General features: G+C 41.9%; 1 protein-coding gene across 1 annotated transcript in view; it reads left to right on the plus strand.

Moving 5' to 3' along the window:
- The window catches only part of Chrna7 (cholinergic receptor nicotinic alpha 7 subunit), a 123,398-nt gene that overhangs the window by 88,469 nt on the left and 13,003 nt on the right, over positions 1-21,926 (plus strand). The gene's annotated exons all lie outside the window — the stretch shown is intronic.

The raw sequence follows: 21,926 nt of genomic DNA on the forward strand, positions 1-21,926 counted from the left end.
ATTTTTACATATTCCAGATGTGAGGCTTTTGTTGTGTATGTGATGTTGTCTTCTGATGGCTTATCTTTTCATTCTTAGCAGGTTCTTTCATGGAGTAAAAATGTTGTGTTTTGTTTGATTTTAATAAAGTCTAGTATATCAGACTTTGCTGGACTGTGTTTTGGTGTCATGCTTTAAGACTTTTTCCCTAACTTTAAGCCCCAAAGATTCATACCTAGGTTTTTTTCCCCTCCCAAACCCTTTATAGTTAGAAGTTGGATGTGTAAGTCTGTTGTCCATAATGTTATCAGAGAATGAGCAGTGTTTATCTTTTCACCTATGGGTTTGCCCTAGCTCCGTAACACAACAGTCTGCACTTCCTCTCTAAAGGGCTTCACACTTTGGCAGGAACAGCTGAGCATGTTTGCTGGCTCTATTCCTGGATTTTCAGTTCCGCGCTATCTGTCAATGCCTACGTCTTTCCTGCTGCCGATGCTACAGTGTCGTGTTTTCTTTAGTTCCTCAGTAAAACTTAGTACCCTGTGATGGCTGGTCTTGGTTGTCAACTTGACTGTGCCTGGAATTAACTAAAACCCAAATGACTGGGCACACTTGTGAGGGATACTTTCTTCATAATATCAGTTGAAGTGGGAAGACCCACTTCTAATCTGGATCTTTGAGGTGAGAGGATAAATCTTTAATCCAGATATTTGAGGTGGGAAGATCCACCTTCAATCTGGACAAAACCTTCTGCTGGGAGCCTGTATAAAAGACATGGAAGAAGGAAGTTCTCTCTCTCCTTCTTTTCTTGCTGGCCTTCACTCTTGCTCACAAAGTCCATTCCTTCACTGGCATTAGAGCCTACTTCTTAGGGATCCCAGCATATACAGAAGACCAGCTGAGACATCCAGCCTCATGGACTAAACAACTATAGATTCTTGGACCTTCCGTTTATAGGCAGCCATTGTTGGACTAGCTGCACCACAGCCAGTAGGCCATTCTAATAAACTATGTATGTGTCTGTGTGTATATACATACATACATACATACATACATACATACATACATACATACATATGTACATATACAGAGAGAGACAGTCATTCTGTAAGTTCTGTTCCTTGAGAACCCTGACTAATGCATACCAGTATAATGTCTCTCTCCATTTCATTCTAGAATTTCTTCAGATATTTTAGTTCTCTAATCTCTCTCTATATATAAATTCCCAAAAGTGTCTAAAAATAAACCCTGCTGGGATTTTGATAGAAAACTTGGAAAAATTTACATATCGTTTTGAAGGGCATCCACATTTTCACTGTGTTGTCTTCCCATCTGTGATCAAGGTGGTTATTTAAGTCTTACATGATTTCTTTCACCAGCATCTTGTGCCCCAGGCTTTCTACATTGTGTTAGGTTTGTTTATTAAAGCTTCTTTGGGCACAGCCACCCAGGCTTCGTGTTTTCTGTTTCTTAAGTGGATTGCTTGCACATAGGCACACATTTTTGCATGCTGGCATTGTGTCTAATGATCTTAATGCTTTCACCAGTTCTAAGAGGGTTTTATTTTTATTTTTGGACAGGGATTCCGGTAACAGAAACAGTTCTGTTTCTCTCTCATATCCATGCCTTTTATTTTCTTTACTTCCCTGGCTAGTGCCTTCAGTATTATGTCCAAAAGGTGTCAGCAATCTCTTGTTCCAGATCATAGGAGCGTACGTTCAGTCTTTCACAATTAAGTAGAATGCTAGCTGTAGCATTTTGTTTTTCATTAAGTTGAGACAGCTCCCTATATTTTAGTTTTCTGAACATTTTTTATTACATATGGATTATTGAAAACCGTCACTTGTATATCCTGTGTGAATTGATATGATCATATACTTTCCCTTTGTTAGCTTGCTAATATGGCAGATTTTATTGATAAAATTACAACCATTGAGCCAGTTTTTACTCATTGAACAAACTATACCTATTATGTGTGCTTCTTCATGGCTACTACTGAGCTGTATGTGCTGATCTTCTGTTAGGATTTTTATCTGATTGCATGAGGGAGGGTAGATGCTTTAGTTTGGGGCTTTTGTTTTATTTTCTTTCTGTACAGTCTTTGTGTGGTTTGGATGTCAGAGTAATACTGGCATCTTAAGATGTATTGAATTGGTAATTCTTCCCTCCTCTTTTGTTTTCTGGAAGAGAGTAGAATTTCTACCAACTTTTCTTTAAATATTTGAAAGAATTCTCCTAGGCAACTACCAGAATCTAGATATTTGGTTTTAGGAATTCTTTTAAAGGATCACCTGGGGTTTGGTTTGATTGTTTCAGAGCTCTTCGGGTTACCCATATCCATTGGCTGAGTTTTGAGATATATGGATTTGAAGGAATAAACGTGTTTCATGTATGTTGTTAATGTGTGGGGAGGTTTGCAGGCCCCCCACCCCGTGACCTCCTTTTGATATCTAGTCTGTAGGTGTGTAGGGTACACCCAGAATCATTTTTTTGGTTTGTCAACTTCACTGATCTTCCCAGGAAGCTGATTTCTGTTGAGTTGGTTTTCACTATCATTCCTACTCTTCCCTGTTGTAGGGATCTGCGCTCATCACTTCTCCTTCCTTCTTGTTACCAGGCTTCTCTCTTTGCTCCTGGAGTCTCAGTGTGTGAGCAGAGGGTGTGGCTTGCAACCTCCCTCTCTCAATGGGAACATTGACTTTAGTAATAGTCTTCTCGCCACTTTCCCAGAAGGTCATATTTTTTTCTGTGTGTGTTCACAAGTGTGTGTGTTCATGCCTGTGGAAGCTAGAGAACAAACTTCGGTGTCATTATTTAGGTGCTCCCGGCCAACACACCCCAGGGATATTGCTGGCCCCTGTCTCCCCAGCACTGGGATTCTAAGCCTGTGACACCATGTCTAACTTTTTTTTTTTTAACACAAGTACTGTTGATCAAAACTGAGTCCTCATGCTTGAGTAGCAAGCTCTTCACCAACTGAGCGCTCTCCCTAGTTCCTGTTGTGACACCATTTTAGTTTCTTTCAGTTCTTTGTGGGGTTTTTTGAGTTTCCTTGCTGCTTTCTCTTTGGGTCATGGATTAGAAATTGGTGTTTCATTTCCACAGGTGTGAAAACTTTCCTGTTGTCTTCCTATGACTCACATTTGGTTTGAGTCCGCTATGAACAAGTACCACACTTTGATGTTTCACTTCTTTGAAATTTACTGAGGTCTGTCGTGTAGCTCAGGATATGTATGTCCTGTTCAGTGCTTAAAGGTTCTGGCAGAAAAAAAATGTAATTTTCCCTGTTGTGGTAGTCAGTTTTGAAAATTCAAATTTAAATCCTGTTGGTAGGCAATGTCCCTGTGCATCCTCCATTGCTGCCTGGCTTAGTTGTCTTGACCTCTCTCACTAAGAGAAGTGTTGAAGCCTGCAAACACAGTGTAGGTTTCACAGCTTCCTTCTTGGGAAACACCGTTTTGATTGCTGTGTCTTCTTGACGGATTGAGCTTTTATCACTAGGTAGATTTACATCTGTCTCTCTCTCACACTTTTCTTTGCTCTAAGGTCTACTCTGCCTGATGGTCCTGTAGTCATTTTTGCTTTGTATGTATTTTATTCCACCGTTTCATCTTTCCTGCCTTCCTATGGGTTAGCCTAAACACTTTTTAGGAAAAAAAATGAGAATTTGTTTGTATAATGTTTTGAGAATATCTGTTTACCTATCCTAAGGTGATTTGGGGTATTACCTGCTACATATAGATCGAGTTTTGTGGTATGATGATATTTATATGTTTTTACTGGTTCAGATATAAAAAAGTTACCTTCTTTATTTTCTGTTTTCAAGAACTTCCTTGGGGCATTTTCCCCCAAAGTGGTTTCCCTGGTTATCAGCTCACTTAGTCTCCGAGTTTTTTTCATTATTACAGATCAGTGTCTCCAGGGACAGAGTCCTGCGCTGACAGTCGCTTGCTCTAAGCACTTGAGGCACACTCATGCACCTGCTCTCTCGTCTCTGATAAAGTCTAGCATTTTGTTTGGTGTTCTCTTTCTATGCCTTACCTGCCACTGCTCTAAGATTCCCCTTTTCATCCCATTTTCAGGTGTTTGATCATGACGAGTGTTGGCCTGGTTTTCTTTGGGTTGAACTTAAGTTTTACTCAGCCTCTTAACTCCATAGATTTATGTCTTTTGCTTAATTTGAGAAAGTTTTTAGCCATCGCCTTTTCAAACAATTTTCATTCTCATTTTCTTTCCCATCTTTTTGTTTCTGAGACTCTCTGGACACAGATACTACTAGATCTTCTGTTACCATCTTTCATGCACCGAAAGCTTTATTCCCTTTTTCTCAGATACTCTTCTCCTTGACCTTATGTCCACCCACCTTCAGGACACCCATTTGTTCTGTGGCTCTCCCTGCTCTGCTACTGAGCCCCCCACTGTGTGTTTCTAACCCCAGTTATTGTATTTTTCACTCCCAATTTTACACTTAGCTTCTCTTGTATCTACTATTTCCTCCTGAGAACTTCTCCTTTCTGCTTTGTTTCAGGGATGTTCCTCATTGCTCTCTGGCACATTATTATGGGAGTGATTTTAAAAGCCATATCAGAGAATTCCAGAATTCTAGGATGTACCATCTCAGTCTCAGCATATACCACTTTTCTTCTTGGAGTTAAGAATGTCTCAGGTTTTTGGTATGGCTGATGTTTTTTTTTTTTTTGTTTTTTTTTTTTTGTTTTTTTTTTAATGGAAGAAGAGAAAGTTTTTTCAAACGTGAGCTACCATGGCCAGAAGAATCCTGGATAGGTGTTTCCTTGAATGATATGTTCCACTGTAGAAATAGTTACATGAGCCTTTATAGTTAGAAAATGAAAGTCGTAAGTCAAGGCATTTATGCATTGGCAGTGGCATCAGGTAGATGGGTTACAGTGTAGTAGAGAATTCTCTGCTGTAGGTCCCAGATCCTCTGTGGTGACATTCTTAACAGTCGAGATTGTAGACATTTATAGAATTTAATTTGTTCCAAAGGTTTTACCCAATAGACAAAAGGGACACTGGACACTTTGGGCATGACTTGGTGATACCTTAAGTAGAGGAAGGAGGTATCCACTCTTGTTGGCAGGCAGAGGTCGTGCCCTGGCTTCTTAGGCAGATCCCACTAATACCAGAAAGACAAGGGCTCTTGTTACTGCAGGAGGGGCAGTTCCCTGTGTCCTCCACTGCCACTGCAGAGGGAAGCTTGTTACTTCTGGGTGAAAACTAAGCCCTGTACGCCGACTTGGCCTTTTCTAGCATCGCCTTTACCATATATAGGGAAGATATCTCCTTTTCACCTGAGAAAATCAAAGGTCAGAAGACCTTCACTGGACCTGTGACGAAGGGACTTGGTTTCTGCATTTTTCAGGGGCAGGCTACTGTCTGTGTGTCCTTTTCCTAGAGAGAATAAGAATTCTTGGGAGTTGTTTTTGACTTCTCCTCTGTGGCGCATACTTTAGAGTATGTGAGACAAATAGAAAAGCCTGGGACATTAGCCTGGTGCCATTCTTCCCGGCACAGATGGTTGTCTGTCACTCTTTTTCTCCACATCTTTCACTGTCCTCATGCTTTATGTGTTATGTGCAGTTATTTGTCTAACTTAGAAGGACTAATGATGTATAGGCAATCGGGGCTGCCACAAGTAGACACCATAGCCTTTCTGTCTTTAAACAATGGATTTTTATTTTCCTTTAGAGTCCTGAAGGACTCTGGGAAGTCCAAAACCAAGTTTGTTTGGCTACATAATGAGAGCCTTCTCTGCTGTACAGGCAGCCCCTTCCTCACAGTATCCATAAAAGAGGAGAGAGTAAAAGAGAGGTGGGGATGCTTGCACATGCCTGCGCACCCACAGAAGAGCAGTAGGAACTTAGGCTGGAACCAGCTTTGTTCTATCCCTGTTTTATATGGCTGTCAATCCTACCAATTAGATGACTTCATCTAACCTAAACAGCCCATCACCATTTGAACCTTATAGCTCCCTTAGGTTTTCTTTTGTGTTGTCATAGTGCTCCTATTTTTCTCAAAGCATATACTTAGTTTATTTGGAATTTATTCAGATTAATATTGGTCAGTTTCTTTACTTTAAAAAAAAAAGATACTTAAAAAAATATACTGGGCCAGATGTGGTGGCTCACAACTCTAATCCATACACCTAAGTGATAGAGCAGTGATAGGCCAGTGTAGGCTATGTGTAGGCTATTTAACAAGATCCTGTCTCTAAACAACAGTGAATTAGACCAGTTACTTTCCAGTCGGTCACTAGCAAACCTCAGCATGAACTTTGTGCCTCAAATTGTTCAGGAAGATCTTAGTTTGCATAGGTACCCAGGTCATCCCCATTGCTGGGGAGCAGGCTGGCCTAGGGCAGCAGCAATGCATGCAGGTGAATTTCACAGCAGTGAGTCTTAGCATGCATAAATAAAAGCATTAATCATAATATTTTCTTTTGAACTGGCCAACTTTTCTTTTCTCCTCTTTCCCCATGCCCTTAAAGCTGGTAGACCACACTGGATCACATGATTTAGGAATTGAAAATTATTTTTATTTTTATCTAATGAACTCCTTCACATAGAATTCTGTGGGATAAGTGGAACTCTGTGTTACAAAGAATGTGAAAGCTAAGAACAGGCTAGTGAGGTTAAGCCCAGCTCTTCCTCCAATACTCTGTCCTGAATTATTCAGTCAACAGTTGCAGGTCACAAAGCAAAATTACCCACCAAGGCAGGAGGCTAGCCTATGCATCCTCTCTCACACCTGAGGTGTGTGGAACCCAGGAGGCTGAGATCCAAAGACTGCTCACTAGGAAGTGAGGATGAGGGAAGTCCAATCTACAGCAAAGGAAGACGGAAAGAAAGCTTGATTGTTTTAGGCTGTGCTGGAAGTGGTCTGTTTCCCATGAGTTTGTAATGGAAATGAGGTGCTCTTTGGTGAAGGTCGAGTTTTGTTTTATATTAACATCACACAGGAAAGCCTTAGTCCACCTTCAACAGCGTGACAAGTGGGATCTGAGGGGCTCTGAAGAACTTGGAGAGCAGTCCTTTGGGCCAGTCACATGGGATCCCCACAGAATGGCAGTAATTACAGAAATTCAGTATTAGACCCACTGTGCCAACCAGTAAGCTTATGTGCCCTGCATCAGCATGGAGGTAGTGAGACAGCATTTGAGTCATGAACTTTTCCTACTAACGAACGACTCAGGCTGCTGTAATGGTCAGTGTGGTGCTCAGTGCGATGCTCAGGTGCCTGTGCGGAGAGGCTGTGAGGGAGCCACAGACTCCACTCATTTCTCTCCTTCCTTGCTTACCCCCACCAGCACTGGGTCTGTGTCTCTTAAGCTTAATCTTCTTATTTTTATTACAATTTTAATTGGTGTGTGTTTGTGTGTGTGTGGGGGGTGCACATGTGGGCATTCATGTGCAAACATACACCACAGCACACATGGCAATATTAAAACAACTTGATGTTCCCTCCTGCTAACGTGTGGGTGTCCAAGATCAACTCAGGTTTTCACATTCGGTGCAAAGTTAACTTTACTCTCTGAGCCAGCTTGATGGCTTGTATGTTACTGAAAAAAAAAAGTTACACAGAAAGACATTGGGGATTAAGACAATTTTAAAAACTGCTGAAAATGAACTCGTTAAGTTATAATTACAAAATAAAGAATCAGATCACTTCGAGTAAGCATTTACAAACACAGTAAAAGGGACGTAATTAAACACAATTAAGAGTTGGAAACACAAGAAAAGAGCTACATAGCATTTGAAAAGCAAGAATCAAGTAGAATGAGTAGAAATGAGAAGTCGTCAAATTAGAAAACTCAGCGTCGGCCTGGGATGCCAGGTGAGATGCACTTGATGGAGCAGAAGCAATTTCCTGCATGAGTCAGAGGGAAGCAGGAAGAATGGTAAACAGTAATTGGCAATGATGTGGCATCAGCACTCCTGGTATCTCTGTGGAGGTTCTCACAGATGCTGCCTATGCCTAAGTAGCCCTTGAGAGAAGGCACCATTAATTTTAGATTAGGTGAACTGTGGATTTAAAATGTGCACAGTATGTCCAAGGTCACAATAAAACAGGTCTGGAAGGCTGAGTTCTTATCAAGAGAGACAGGGCTCCTAACTTTGCCTAATCAGCAGGTGTTTCCATATAGCCTGGCTTAGCATTGTGGGAAGCAGTAAAGAAAGAATGAAGGGAAGGCATTAAAAATTGTCTTTAGAAAACTGATGAAGGTCTGACTTTCATACAGATAGAAAAGTGAACATGTTTCAGAATGTATTAAGTCACATAGGGAAAGGCAGATGTTTTGGACAGTTCAATGGAAAAGTCAAACCAGTACAGACTTACATGGCATAAAAGGATTTGGAAATGAACACTAAAATTGTTTATCTACAATGGGCAGGGAGTCAAAGCTCCACCAATTAAGCCATTTCCAGAAAGCTCGTTTTCTACATCTGTCAATTGCTTGCAGTCTACAAACAGCTGCAGAATAGCTCAGGCAGTCAACATGGTGTGTGTTGTGGGGGGAGGGGAGTTTCCCACTGAAACTGTGCTTTCTGTCCAGAAGACACGATCCAAAAGAATTGCTGAGAATTTAATAACATCAGTATAAAACATAAATCCTCAGGTTCAGGAGATGTGAGTTTGAGGAGAGATGTGTAATAAGAAAGGAGCCAAGGAGATGCCGCGCAAATAAAGCTGCAGAATGCTGAAGCCAAAGGAGGCTCTGGAAAAAGATAGAGAAAAAATAACTCAGAGCCTTTTAAAAAAAAAAAAAAAAAAAAAAAAAAAAACGAACATTTTTTTTTTTCATTTATTTTACATACCGACCACAGTTTTCCCTCCCTCCCCATCCACTCCTCTTCAGTCTCCATTAAGAAAGGGGCAGGCCTCCCATGGGCTTGAACAAAGCATGGTAGGACCGAGCTCCTCCCCTTGCATAAAGGCTGGGCAAAGTAATCCACCATGGGGAACAGGTTCCCAAAAGCTAGCTAAATGTCAGAGCTTTTAAAAGGCAACATTAGATGCCCCAAACTATCATAATCCTTTTAAACATTAAAAGAAAATAATTGTCAACCTAGAATTCTGTCCCAAGCTAAACTGTGCTCTACACTGAAGGTGAAATTAGATATTTCCAGGGAAACAAAGACTGAAGAAATTGACCATGCGGGATGCACACTGACATCAAAGAAGTGACCAGAAGGTAGATTTAGGAGTGAGGTATGGGAAGAGTGAGCAAAGTAAGTAGTTTCAAAATTCAGGTCAATGGGTGAGCGGTTATCTTAATATTAACAACTCTGAATGTATAAGATAATAAAGGTAAGTTTATATTAAAAACAAAGGGTGGAAGAATAGCTCAGAGATAGAATATCTGCTTAGTATATACAAGGCTGGGGGTTCGAGACCACCAGCAGCCAAAAACGCAGAAGTGGAATTAAAATATTGGAAAAGAGTGGTGTGATGGGCAGTGTCCATACAGTGCATGGAGTAAAATGCTCATCCAGCTGCCCAGGAAGACCATAGAATTTAGGAAGATAGATTAAAAAAAAAAAGACACCAGCTTTAGTTAAATACACAATTTAAAGATGGTTGAATACTTCGGGCAGAAACGTAAGAGTTGTATATTTATCCACCATACAGGTAGTAAGAGGGGAAGGGACAAGGAAAATGGAAGAGGCTAGAGAAAGGAGGAAATCCAGTGAGTGGAGAAGTCAGTCATAACATTGGATAGTAGAAACAGTCCATCACAGCTAATCAGTGAAAACTACATGGGTTAGTCAGTGTGTTAAAAAAGTAATAATAACAACAATAAGAACCCGAGAGATCTCTCAGCAATAACTAAAGAAGAAAAATCTGTAAGCTAATAGGAAGAACTAAAGCATGCACATGCAGGAGGTGGAAGCAAAAGCAGAAAAGATGTGCTACAAAAAGCAAGTATCCAAAGAAGTACCTACCCCAGCAGACACTGTAAAAATCGTTCATAAGTTTGTTTCCCATGAAAATACGTAGAAGCAGGTATCTTCCAGTACTTAGAAATGGTTTAAAGGGAAAATTCGTGACTTAAATACCAATCTCAAGAAGATATTGATAGTTTTAAGAGGAAAGGAAGGAATAATAAAGACTAGAAATTTGTTAAATAAGAAAAATAGAATACACATCTCTAATACTGGTTTTTGAAAAGAGCTAATAGACACACCTTGGGGAATAGTTTCAAAAGTAAAGAAGGTGTTGCATGTGGTCACTAGCGTCGGAGTTTGTGGCTGTAGACAGATATTTAAAACCCATTGACAACATTGTAGATACATTTGTGCCAATAGATTTAGAAATTTAAAGAATATGAACTTACAAAAGTATAAAATATGGATAAAAAAATCACATCGACTTTTAAATATATATAAAGAATTTATTTTATGCTGGCTTGGATTGAATCCATGGCCTGCAGAATTTACATGTTAGCCATATCCCCAGGCCTATATTTTATTTTTAGGGGAATTTTACAATTGTGGCTCCCTTGCCCCGCCCCCACAGCCACATGTACAGCACCCACCTCATATTATTTTTCCATCGGTGTAATCCCTTTGTTATAATTGATGGACTGACGTTGACATTTCATTATCACCCAGAGTCCATAGTGTACATTACTGTTCACTCTTGGAGTTGTACATACCGTGCATTCAAATAAATAGCCAATGTCACGTTTCTACCATTATTCTACAGAGAACATTTAAGACAGAAGAAGAGGGTGGGGGACCTTTCACTGGGGCACTGGCTAAGTGTAAAGTGTTGTAAAGCGCTGCTGGACTCTGTTAAAATCAGTGCTAGTGTTCATGTGTTCTTTATGTTTATATTGTAATCAGTCCTGATGTTCATTTTCCTGTAATTAATCAAAGATGCTGAGAACAAAGGTAATTTGACACCCTAAGTAGCACCTGTCTGGCTTTACCAGCTGTCTTGAGTAAAAATACTGAACTGTTCATTTAACAGTCTGCTAGACTCGGGGCATGCCATCATCAGCTGTCTCAGTGGACTCCATGAGATAACTGTGAAGGTTGTGGCTGATTACCCTGGCTCTTCAGGTTCAGGTGCAGTCAGGGCTATTTGAAATGGTTTGACCCAGACTTTTTACTGTCATAAACTTTGATGAGCTCTAGAGAACTCTACAACCATTCCATCTTGCCCAGGGAGGACAAAAGGAGAGCACATCCCCCGAGATAGAGAGGTATGATTAGTACTAAGTAAGGCTGTGATTGTCTCAAAGCACGAAGTGTCTGTGACTGTGGCAAGACCATGATTAGCCCAAACAAGTGTCTGTGATTTGTTCAAATACCTCTGCTACCTAAGCAGGCTTCTTGGGCTCAGGGAGTTGACTATAGACACTCATCTGTCCTGGCTCCAGTGGTGATGTAGCTTTATGTCCAATAAAAGGCTTCATTTGAATTGCCTTCTGTATACTTCCAAGGGTACAGGCTGAGCTGGCAAGTCGAAGAAAGGAGCAGCAGAGGGTGGCTGGGGCAGCATGGCAGCAGAAGCAGCAGTGGAACAGTGGTGGCCTGGCTGCAGCTGACCCACACTGAAACACGGCAGTGGGTTGTCAACCATCTGTCCTGCCTGGGTGTCCCATGCCTTAGTCATCCAGACTGTGCCTCACGGTACACTCACTCCTGAGCATTGCCACGTGCCTCAACTCTCACCCTGGCTTCCAAGTATGTTCTCAGAGGAGGAAGACAGCCAAGTTTTCTTAGTGGCCATTGGGGTGTGAAAGGTTTCTGATATTGGAAGAAACAGAACAGATCAAGAATGTCCCATACAGGAAGAAGAAGGGAACAAAAAGAGGGTTGTATGAGTTGAACTATCGAGAAACGGCTGTAAAGAACCAGAGAAGAGAACCTATAGACACTGGTAGTCAGGAGTTACAGGACATCACCTCATCTTCAGTGCCATGGTCTCAGAACTCAGGCTGAGAACACCAATACTGACTTAATTCTAAGGCCCTGATATACAAGCCCTGTAGAGAGACTCTAATATTTGAACCCTAAGCCCACTGACTGGCAACATATTCATTACCCATAAATGCCTTCTGTGTCTAACCTGTTCATCTTCTGCCTCCAACCCCTGGCCCTTTCCAGAAAGTCAGAATTGGACCCATACAGTATGTAACATTTCTCATTGGCTTCTTTCCCTTAGTAACATGCATATTTGATATATCCCAATCTTCTCATTTCTTGGTATCTTATTTCATTTTGCCACTGAATAAACTTCCATAGTCTGGATATAACACAGTTTACCCACTCACCTAATGAAGCATAGCCATCCCTTCCAAACTTTGGCAGCTGTAAGTAAAGCTGATCTCAACAGTTGCATAATTTTGTAGATGCAGTTTTCCACTCCTTTGGGTAAACTCCAGAAGTCAGTTGTTAGATTTATTGATAAAGGTATGTTTAGTTGGGTAAGAAACTGCCAGACTCTTCCCAAGCAACTTACTGTTCTGTGTTCCCAGCAGCAGAGAATGACGGGAGGGAGGTCTTTGCTCTTCCACATCCTTAGACATTTTTCGTTGTCATCCTTCTGGATCGCGGCCCTTCTGAAAGGTGTGTAGTGGTGTCTAGGTCAGTTTGCACTTCCCAGACTCTACTGTAGGGAACCTCTTTCATATGCTCATTGCTATTTTTCTCTTTGGTGATATGTCTGTTAAACTGTCTGGCCTCATCTGTTCAGTGGAGTTGTTTCCACATTGTTGAATTTTAAGTGTTTTCTCTATGGCTTGGTAACTTGTTTTATCCGGTTAGCTCTTTCACAGATATTGTCTTCAGACTGATTTACCTTTTCATCCTTTTAATCAATCCTAAAATTACAATAAAGTTCCCTCTAGTATAAAATAATACTTACAAACATAAATACTTAAATTTTAATTAAAATGTTTCCCCACTAAATCCAATCATTGTTTTGGAGGTAAGGTATTGCTGATTGTCCAAGTTTTCTTTAGATTCACGATACTACTTCTTCAGGTCCCCAAGCCCTGGGGTTACAGGCATGTATAATGCCTAAATCTCTTAGCTATTAGTAATCTCACTATGCCTAATTTATAAATCTAACTTCAGTAAAGGTATGTATATGCATAAAAACACACATAGTTAGTGCCATCAGCTGTTTCTGGTGTCCACTGGAGGACTACGAAAATACTCCTTAATTGTCAGTAACTATGGTATGTGGAACAGAATAAAACTGTTACTTAGTGCCATGTAAAAAAATTCCTAGAAATCACATAATTTTAAATAATAAGAAAGCATAAAAGACTCGAAAAGGATAAAGTACATTGACTGTATTTTTCCCAGAGAGTCTATCTACACAAAATATATTACATCAGGGGTGTAGTTGGCTCTTTTTTACTCTTTGGGGGCCTGCCACTCAGCTGCCAAATAAATACATGCAGACTTATTCTTACTTATGAGTGCCCGGCCTTAGCTTGGCTTATTTGTAGCCAGCTTTTCTAACTTAAATTATGCTATTTCTCTTTAACTATGTTTTGCCTCTGGGCTTTTTACTTTTCTTTATTCTGTATATCTTTCTTCCCTTGTTAAGGCATGGCTGGCTGTGTGGTTGGGTGGCTGGCCTCTGGCATCCTTCTCTTCTCCTTTTCTTGCACCTCCTCCTTTCCCTAGATTTCTCCTCCTATTCTCTCTGCCCGCTAGCCCTTCCTATTTCTCTCTCCTGCCTGGCTATTGGCCATTCAACTCTTTATTAAACCAATCAGGTATTTTAGGCAGGCAAAGTAACACAGCTTTACAGAGTTAAACAAGTACAACATAAAAGAATGCAACACATCTTTGCATCATTAAACAAATGTTCCACAGCATAAATGAATGCAACACATCTTAAACTAATATTCCACAACAAGGGGAAAAACAATGAACAATATGGCATACATTTCCATTCTCTTACAACAGACAGTTAGAAAATGTAACATGACAGTTTCCATGGCCAGCATCTGTAGGTGTTAAACATTATCAATGTACACTGAAAAAGACCTTCCTAAATGTCTAGTTGCATCAGTGTGTGCCTGGAAAACACAATGCCATGAAGAAATAAAATATTCTCAAACAAAATTTAATGTTATTACAACTAAAGTTCCAACAGGATCTTCATGTGACTGGACAGATAGATCCTGCAATTTACAATGTGAATCAAAAGCCCAAATAGGTAAGAGAATTCTGAACAGAAAGAACCAATTTGAGGGGCATGCCCTGCTATGTGTAAACACTTTTCCTCAAGCTGATGATGTTCATGTGGACTCAGTCAGAAATGCAGAAACATTGTTGATGCTGGATAGCATCATCCTGTGTTATTTAGAGCACTTTTAGAACTATCCAATGTTAAATCCAGTTGTAATTATTACAGAAACATGCATGGTATCATATTGAATTTAATATGTGATTGGAAAAGAAGGGATGCTCTAAAATAAGTTGCGTTCTTTGTATTTAAGGTATAAAACAATATCAGCTGAGATATAAATGTAAAAAGATCACTGGAATGAAATAAATGATGTGCCCATCATCTTCTATAGCTACTTCATCCTATTTTTGTATGGGGGGTTTGGGGACAGCCAACTCCACTCATCTAATAGGAATTCCCAAACAGAGAAACTTTTATTATTTTTAAACTTCATGCTATCTATTTAGATATTCACCCTGCCTAGCTGTTACTTTGTAGCCTCTGATCTACACCAACCCCCATTTCCGTTCCTTCTGAAACCCCTCTGCACATTGTAGCCACAGTTTTATTCTCTTTCTTGAGTGCTCTATTCTGGAAGTTTCCTACCTGTATTTTAGTTATATCTCCTGAGATCTCTGGTAGGTAGAAATGACCATGAAAATTTGATAACTTGCAAATACTTCTGGTCATGGGATGTGATAGACTGCATGAATAGCTGATTGAAGACCCTTCACATTTAGAAAAAAAATAGAACTAAAACAGAATATCTATGCAAGATATTTAAGTATAGACTGTGTAAAAGTCATTGAATACAGTTTATCTGTTTTTGCTCTGAATCTGGACCTGCTTTATAATATGAAAGCTCAACTTTATATCTTACCTTGTTATTGGCAACTACTTTTTGTCTTTCTTAAGAAATTTGAAATAAAGAGTGCCTTAAACCTGCTGTGTTCTGAGACAGATGGATTGCCTCCTTTTGTGATGTTTTTGTTGTGGTGGTGGTTGTTTTTAGATAAATCATACTTCCATCTCTCTCTCTCTCTTTTTTTTTTTTTTTTTTTTTTTGGTACTCAGAGCTCAGAGGGAATGGGCTGATTTCTCATGAGACCTCATTTATGAGGAGTCTCCCCTAACTCGCATGATGAATTTTACACATCAGTGTCTGTGTCTATATACCCTCTATGCAGCAGGACAGTACCGCTGGATGCCTTTTAAAATTCTTCATTAGTTCTTAGATACAGTTTCAATTTGGTGAATACTTGCCTCCATGGTGTTGGTCTAGCTGATCTTCCTAGAGATTAGCTACCTCATTGTTTTTCTCAGGCCAGTGATTCCTCCTGTATGGATGGCGTGGTCACTTTTCACCTTCCTGGCATAGGAATGGTCTCTCATGCTCTGCAGTAGATGTCCATGCTATAGGGAGAGCTGATGTGGCTGGGACAAGATTCTCTTTGGATGCAGAACCAGGCACTCTGTCAGAGCTCAGGGCTGTGCAGAAGGGAGATCCATAAGTCCTATATTGTCTAGCCGAGTTCTGTAGATCTCCTTTCTTATATTTCTACTGAATTTGTGAAAGCAAAGTGTAGAATCTCATGGTCACCCCCAGTTTGCTTCCAAGACTGTTTAACTGCTTCGGTGCTAGACTTAAATACACTGTATGGTCCAGTTTCCCAAGCTTCGATGTTCCATTTACTCTGGGTATATAATGCAATTATGTCCGCTGCTGAGGACTTGGATACCTCATTTTCACTTGCAGAGCTCTGTCCAACTCACCTGACCAAGACAGAGAACCCTAATCTAAATATCTGAGTTCAAGTCCTCTCATTGTCTTTTATTTGGTAGAGGTAGGGATGGAGTTCAGTGTTCTCCTCATACCACGTGCAGACCATGTCCTCCTTGGCTGGTGGAGAGTTGAGGCAGCCTGGAAAAACGGCTCTTGATGGGACTAGAGGGCCAAATCTGATGTCCTCAAGAATTGTGCACATGCATTTTGTCTTCCAGTCATTGAGGAAGAAAAGGTAGATTATACCATTTCCAAACTATACACAAACCTCAGATACACACAAAAGCAGAGGAAAGAGTGAAGTGGAACTCTGGAGACTATCCTGCCCTGGCCGCAGTATTGACAGTATTCATAGCTTTGAGGCTGAAGATTCCTGCACATCAGTTGCTGTGTTCTGGTGTCTGTAAGGCAGCTCTGCTGGCACAGAGCTGGGCCACGTGGTCACCTGTACAGATTCAGAGCCACCGAGGTCTGTGACGGGCTTTGGATACTCGGCTTTCTGGGGGAGAGCTATTTTTTAAACTCAGTGCGTTGCAACAGGCCCTTTTTTTTTTTTTTTCCAAATCTGTCTTTTATCTAGCCTTAATGGTCAGAACAGATAAGTGGTATTAGCACAAATCTATTGCACAGGTTTACTTTTGTATTATATATTGATGAAATCAATTTGTCTGTGGAACAGAACCATGAAACGGCTGTCCTGAACACAAGGGTCTGTTTGGATAGCAGCTGCAGTGTTACAGTCCAGTCCATCTTGATGCCTGTTTGGATGAACCACATTCACAAGTCACCTAGTCATCCAGGTTTGCTGTTGCTAATGGCAACAGCGTTTTATCTTGTGTGTAGCCCATTTCTCTTGTGGTCTTGAGAACTCTTCAGTCAGATTGATCAAAATACTTGACGGAAAAGCTTTTAGGGACTGTTTGTTTTTTTTTTTTTTTTTTTTTCATAATTGAATCATGGATGTTACAGATGCCCATGGTGGTATTTATTATAAATATAAAAAATCAATCAGAAGGAAAACGCCAAACTTAATATAAAAATACTAGGCTTCAGTACTCATCTGACACTTTCTGTGGAGGATGTGGATCACCAGCGTTGGTAGGGACACGGGTTCCTTGTGAGAAATTGTAAGTACAAACGTGTACTTCTTAAAAGGGCAATGCCGAGCTGAAGTCTTATGTGATGACTTGTGTAAGAGGTTCAAACATGTGTGCATTCAGGGGAAGAAAAAAATCCTGTTACATTTTTCCCTTGGAAAGGAGGAAAAGGAACCACATGAGCGCACTGGTTGTCTTTGAAGTGCTGAGACTTCAGATCCTGTCATTTGAGTGTGGGCTGATTTTTATCCATTTTCATAGACAGTAAAAAGAAAATAAGCCGTTTCTTGAGATTCTGGATTGCCTCCCCAGCATCTCAGGGTTCCAGAGAACCAGTTGGAAAGTCACAGTACTGCCCTGGGTCGGAGTGGAAGCCGTGACGTCAGCGAGTCGCCTCCAGTCACTATAATATGGCTCAGTGACAGTCATGTGAAGATGTAGCCAAGTGTTTTTCCCCTTTGTCTCCCTGTGGAGTTGGGTGTGAGGCGGTAGATGTGTTTGTTACTGTCCCATCCGTCCACGATGAATTGCTTCCCTCCCTCCCTTTAAACTTCATCATAGTTTTGTTTTGTATCTGTATCCTGACATCCTTGAACATTTTCCCTTTGAGTTTCTGTCCTTTCTTCCCCCCTTGCTGTAAGATTGAAAAATGAAGGAAGAATAAGAGGTTCTCTGAGCACACTGCACAGAGAAGAGTGGGCGTGGCAGGAACGGAACTGCCTCTTAGGAGGTTTTTAAAAATGTGCCTCTAATGAGATCCATGATGTTGGCCAGGTGTGGTGCACAGCTGCAGTCTCTGCACTTGTGAGACGACTGAGGCAGGAGGATTCCGAGTTTGTGGCTAGGCTAGACTACACAGCAAAACACTGCCGTCAAACAAAATGAAATAAAATCAAAAGTCTGTGTTCCAAAACACTTTGTTCTGTCTCATTCCCATCTCATGCCAGTCCAAGAGTGGCTCTCTCCAGTTTAGCCCCAGGTCCTAGCAGTCTGCATCACACATCATAGTGGCCCTGTTCTCCCTTCCCAGTTGAGTGTATAACTCTCTCTCTCTCTCTCTCTCTCTCTCTCTCTCTCTCTCTCTCTCTCTCTCTCTCTCTCCCTCCCTCCCTCTCTCTCTCTCCCCCTCCCCCCTCCCCTTTCTCTCTCTCTCCTCTCTCTCCTCTCTCCTCTCTCCTCTCTCCCCTCTCTCCCCTCTCTCCCCTCTCTCCCCTCTCTCTCCTCTCTCTCTCCTCTCTCCGCTCTGTCTCCTCTCCCTCCTCTCCCCTCTCCCCTTTCCCCTCTTCCCTCTTCCCTCTCCCCTCTCCCCCCTCTCCTCTCTCCTGTCTCTCCTCTCCCCCTTCTTCTCTCTCCCTTCCCCTCTCTCTCTCTCTCTCTCTCTCTCTCTCTCTGTCTCATTTTCTCTGCCTGTCTGTCTGTCTCCCTCCCTCCCTCTCTCCCTCTCTCCCCCTCTCCCCCTCTCCCCCTCTCCCCCTCTCCCCCTCTCTCTCTCCCTTCTTCCCTCACTCTTCCCCTCTCTCTATCTCTTTCTCTGTCTTTCTCTCCCCCCTCTCTCTTTTTACCCTAATATTTTCTAACGCTGCCCAAGGACAGGTGTGTGGGACTCTAGCTCTCTGCAGCCTTCATGTTCTTGTAAAGACGTCTCTCTGCCTTCACACATGAACGGTTTCCTTCTGCTTAGAGGATTCCTTTGTGTCCTTTCTTCTCGGCGGTCCCCTCCCTCCCATTCCGGCTGCTGTCTTCCAGTGGAGCTCCTGTCAGTGATGTGGGCTCCACTGGCTTGTCCTTTGGGGCGTGCATCATTTCTGTTCTGCCGTCCTCCCTGACGCTTACCAGTGGAACCGCCCACTGTTTGTTGGAACTTATTGCATCAAGCACAGCTCTAATCTCTATGTTGCTCTTTGTTTTCCTAATTGTAATATATTCTTGAATTTGGGGAGGATACTCCTCTTTTTAGGAAGTAATTTTCCATCGTTTACATTTGTTTTTAATTGTTTTAAAATATTGACCCATGATTGTGTGGTTCCCAGGGAAGATGGATCATTGGTGCCTCGTGACTCTTGAGTTTTCATCTGAGGGACCCTGGACGCAGAACAGACTGCCTGAGGAGCTGTTCACATGGGCAGCCCTAGGTGGGCCCTTGGTTGTCAAAGTGAGAGGAACTCTGTGGCTAGCGAGGTGACTGGATGCCTGGGTTTTCTATTTATTTAGAGGGGTGTGTGTGTGAGAGAGAGACACACACACACACACACACGCACACGCACACGCACACGCACATGCACATGTGCACAGGCCAGGTAGAATATCCAGTGTCGTCTTCCTCTGCTATCCTTCACCTTTTTGCCTGTGACAGGTTCTCTCACTGAACTGGAAGCTCACCGTTTTGCCTAGGCTGGCTACAGAGCTTGGGGAGCCACCTGGCTCTGCCCAACAGTGCTGTAGTTAGAGATGTGAACAGCTGTGCCTGGCTTTTTGTTTAGAGTGCTGGGTTCCTGTGACCCCATTGAACTATCTCCCGTACCTGCAGGTGTTTACTTGGGGCAGTTTATTTACATAAAGGGTGGTGTTTTAAGGATACATAGAATTGACTTTAATCCAGTACGGTCTGATGTGGGAACAAGAACATGACTATCATGAAGCAAGTTTTGTTCTGTTTTGTTTTGTGTTTTTCCAAGGAGTTCCCAAAGCAAGATGTAAAGCACCCTGGGAGGGGAACATGGCAAAGCTCTGGGTTGGATGTGAGGCAGAAAGTGCAGAAGACGAAGGAAGTTGGCAGTGGTGTTTGCTTTGGTTTCCTTGGGTTGATCATCCTGAAAGGCAGATGGGTTTACCATTGGCTAGCATAAGTAATGAAGCAGGCTCTGGTGCTAAGAGACAGTTTCCACTTGGCAGCGTTGGGGTGAGGGCCCTGAGTATGAGAGGCCTATAGAGTAGATGGTAGGAGTGTGGCTTCAGTTTGGTCCATTTAAATTTAAAAGAGACTCTTGAAGCGTGGTGTGCTGGCTACTTTTTGTCACCTTGACACAATGTAGAATTGCCTGGAAGAAGGAAAGAACCTCAGTTGAGGAATTAACCCCATCAGGTTGGCCTATAGATCTATCTATGTGATATTTTCTTGGATATTGATTGACGTGTGAGGCCCCAGCCCACTATGGACTATGCTACCTGTACTGGCTAGTCTTATGTCAACTAGACACAGATAATCATCAGAGAAGAGGAAGCCTTGATTTAGCAAATGTCTCCATAAGAACAGGTTGTAGGCAAGCCTATAGGGCATTTTCTTAATTAGTGACTGATGGGGGAGGGCCCAGCCCATTGTGGGTGGAGCCATTATTGTGCTGGTGGTTAAGGGACCCATATGAAAGCAGGCTGAGCATGCCAGGGGAAGCAAGCCAGTAAGCAGCATTCCTTTATGGCATCTAAATCAGTTCCTGCCTCCAGGTTCCTGCCCTGCATGAGTTCCTTCCCTCACTACTTCTGATGATGAGCTGTTACATGGAACTATGAGTGAAATTAACCCTTTCTTCCTCAAGTTGCTTTTGGTCATGGTATTTCAACACAACAATAGTGACAAATTCACTACTCTTGGGCAGGTATTTGTATAAGAAAGCAAGCAGAGAAGGTCAAGGGAGTAAGCCTCTCCTACAATCTCTGCCTCTAGATTCCTGCTTTGGCTTCCCTTATTGATAGACTGTATCCTACAAACCAAAGAAACCCTTTCCTCCCTGTGCTACTGCTAGTTGTAGTGTTTATCATAGCAACAGTAAAGAAATTGGTACACTTGGTCTCTCTCTAGGAACTGCCTGATCCCAAGAGGGAAGCCCCAGCAGGGCCCTTGAGGTCTGAGATCTCAGAACATCAGAATGTAGAAAATGTAAGAGATGGTTAGCTCAAGCTGTTAGTTTTAACAGTTGCTTTGTCTTTCTGGTGTGCTTGTGTTTCCTTTATTCCAGTCATAACTTCTTTCTGTAGGAAGTTTAAACAAAGGGGATAAAGCTGGGGTGCATTCATGTAAAACACTTAATTTGCTGTCCACAACCTTATCATCATTGTTGTCTGGAATCTCTGGGGCCCTGCTGGTACCCAGACCCTGCACCTGTGCTTTTAGTCATTCAAACAACATCTGTTAACACTAATCAAGTGTGAGCCCCATTCCAGAGATTGGAACTAGAGTTTTGGTCACAGGTGAATTCCCTGCTTCACCAGGTCTCCTGTGGGTATGTCACACTTCTCATCTCTTGCCTTTAGGTTTCATGTTTGATAGGAGCTTTGTATTGGACACATGATAGAAAACATCTGTACTCATTAGTCACTTGTCAACTTGACATAACCTAGACTCACCTTTCAAGGAATTGTATAGATCATGTTGGCCCATGGCCATGTTGGTGTGCATGGGAGAGGGGTGTCTTGATTGCTAATTGATTTAGGAAGACTCAGCCCACCACAGGCAGTACCATTCCCTAGGCAGGTATTGTATAGCAGTCTCTTCAGAAATAAAACCCTGTGTCTTAGAGGGACGCTCACTGAGACACGAGATGTTCTAATACACAACATTCCATCCTGCATGGAATCTGGTAAGCTCAGGAAAGAGATTCAAGGGCTTTAGGAAGTCCCTAAAACTGACTTAGTATACTAGATCCTTTCTCCTCCAAGTATATATAAGCAGTAAGGACTGCCGAGAGGCACTCTCAGACAACCTGGGCTGCCTGGAAGAGGCTTAGATCAGCAGAACTGCCTGGAAGAAACAGAGACCGGCCAAGCTACCTAGAAGAAGCAGAGATAATCTGGGCTGCCTGGAAGAGCAAAGACTAGCAAGGAAGCCTGGAAGAGCCTTGGAAGCTAGCCTC

Source organism: Peromyscus eremicus, chromosome 1 (genome assembly GCF_949786415.1).
Source record: "Peromyscus eremicus chromosome 1, PerEre_H2_v1, whole genome shotgun sequence".
Classification (NCBI taxonomy): Eukaryota; Metazoa; Chordata; class Mammalia; order Rodentia; family Cricetidae; genus Peromyscus; species Peromyscus eremicus.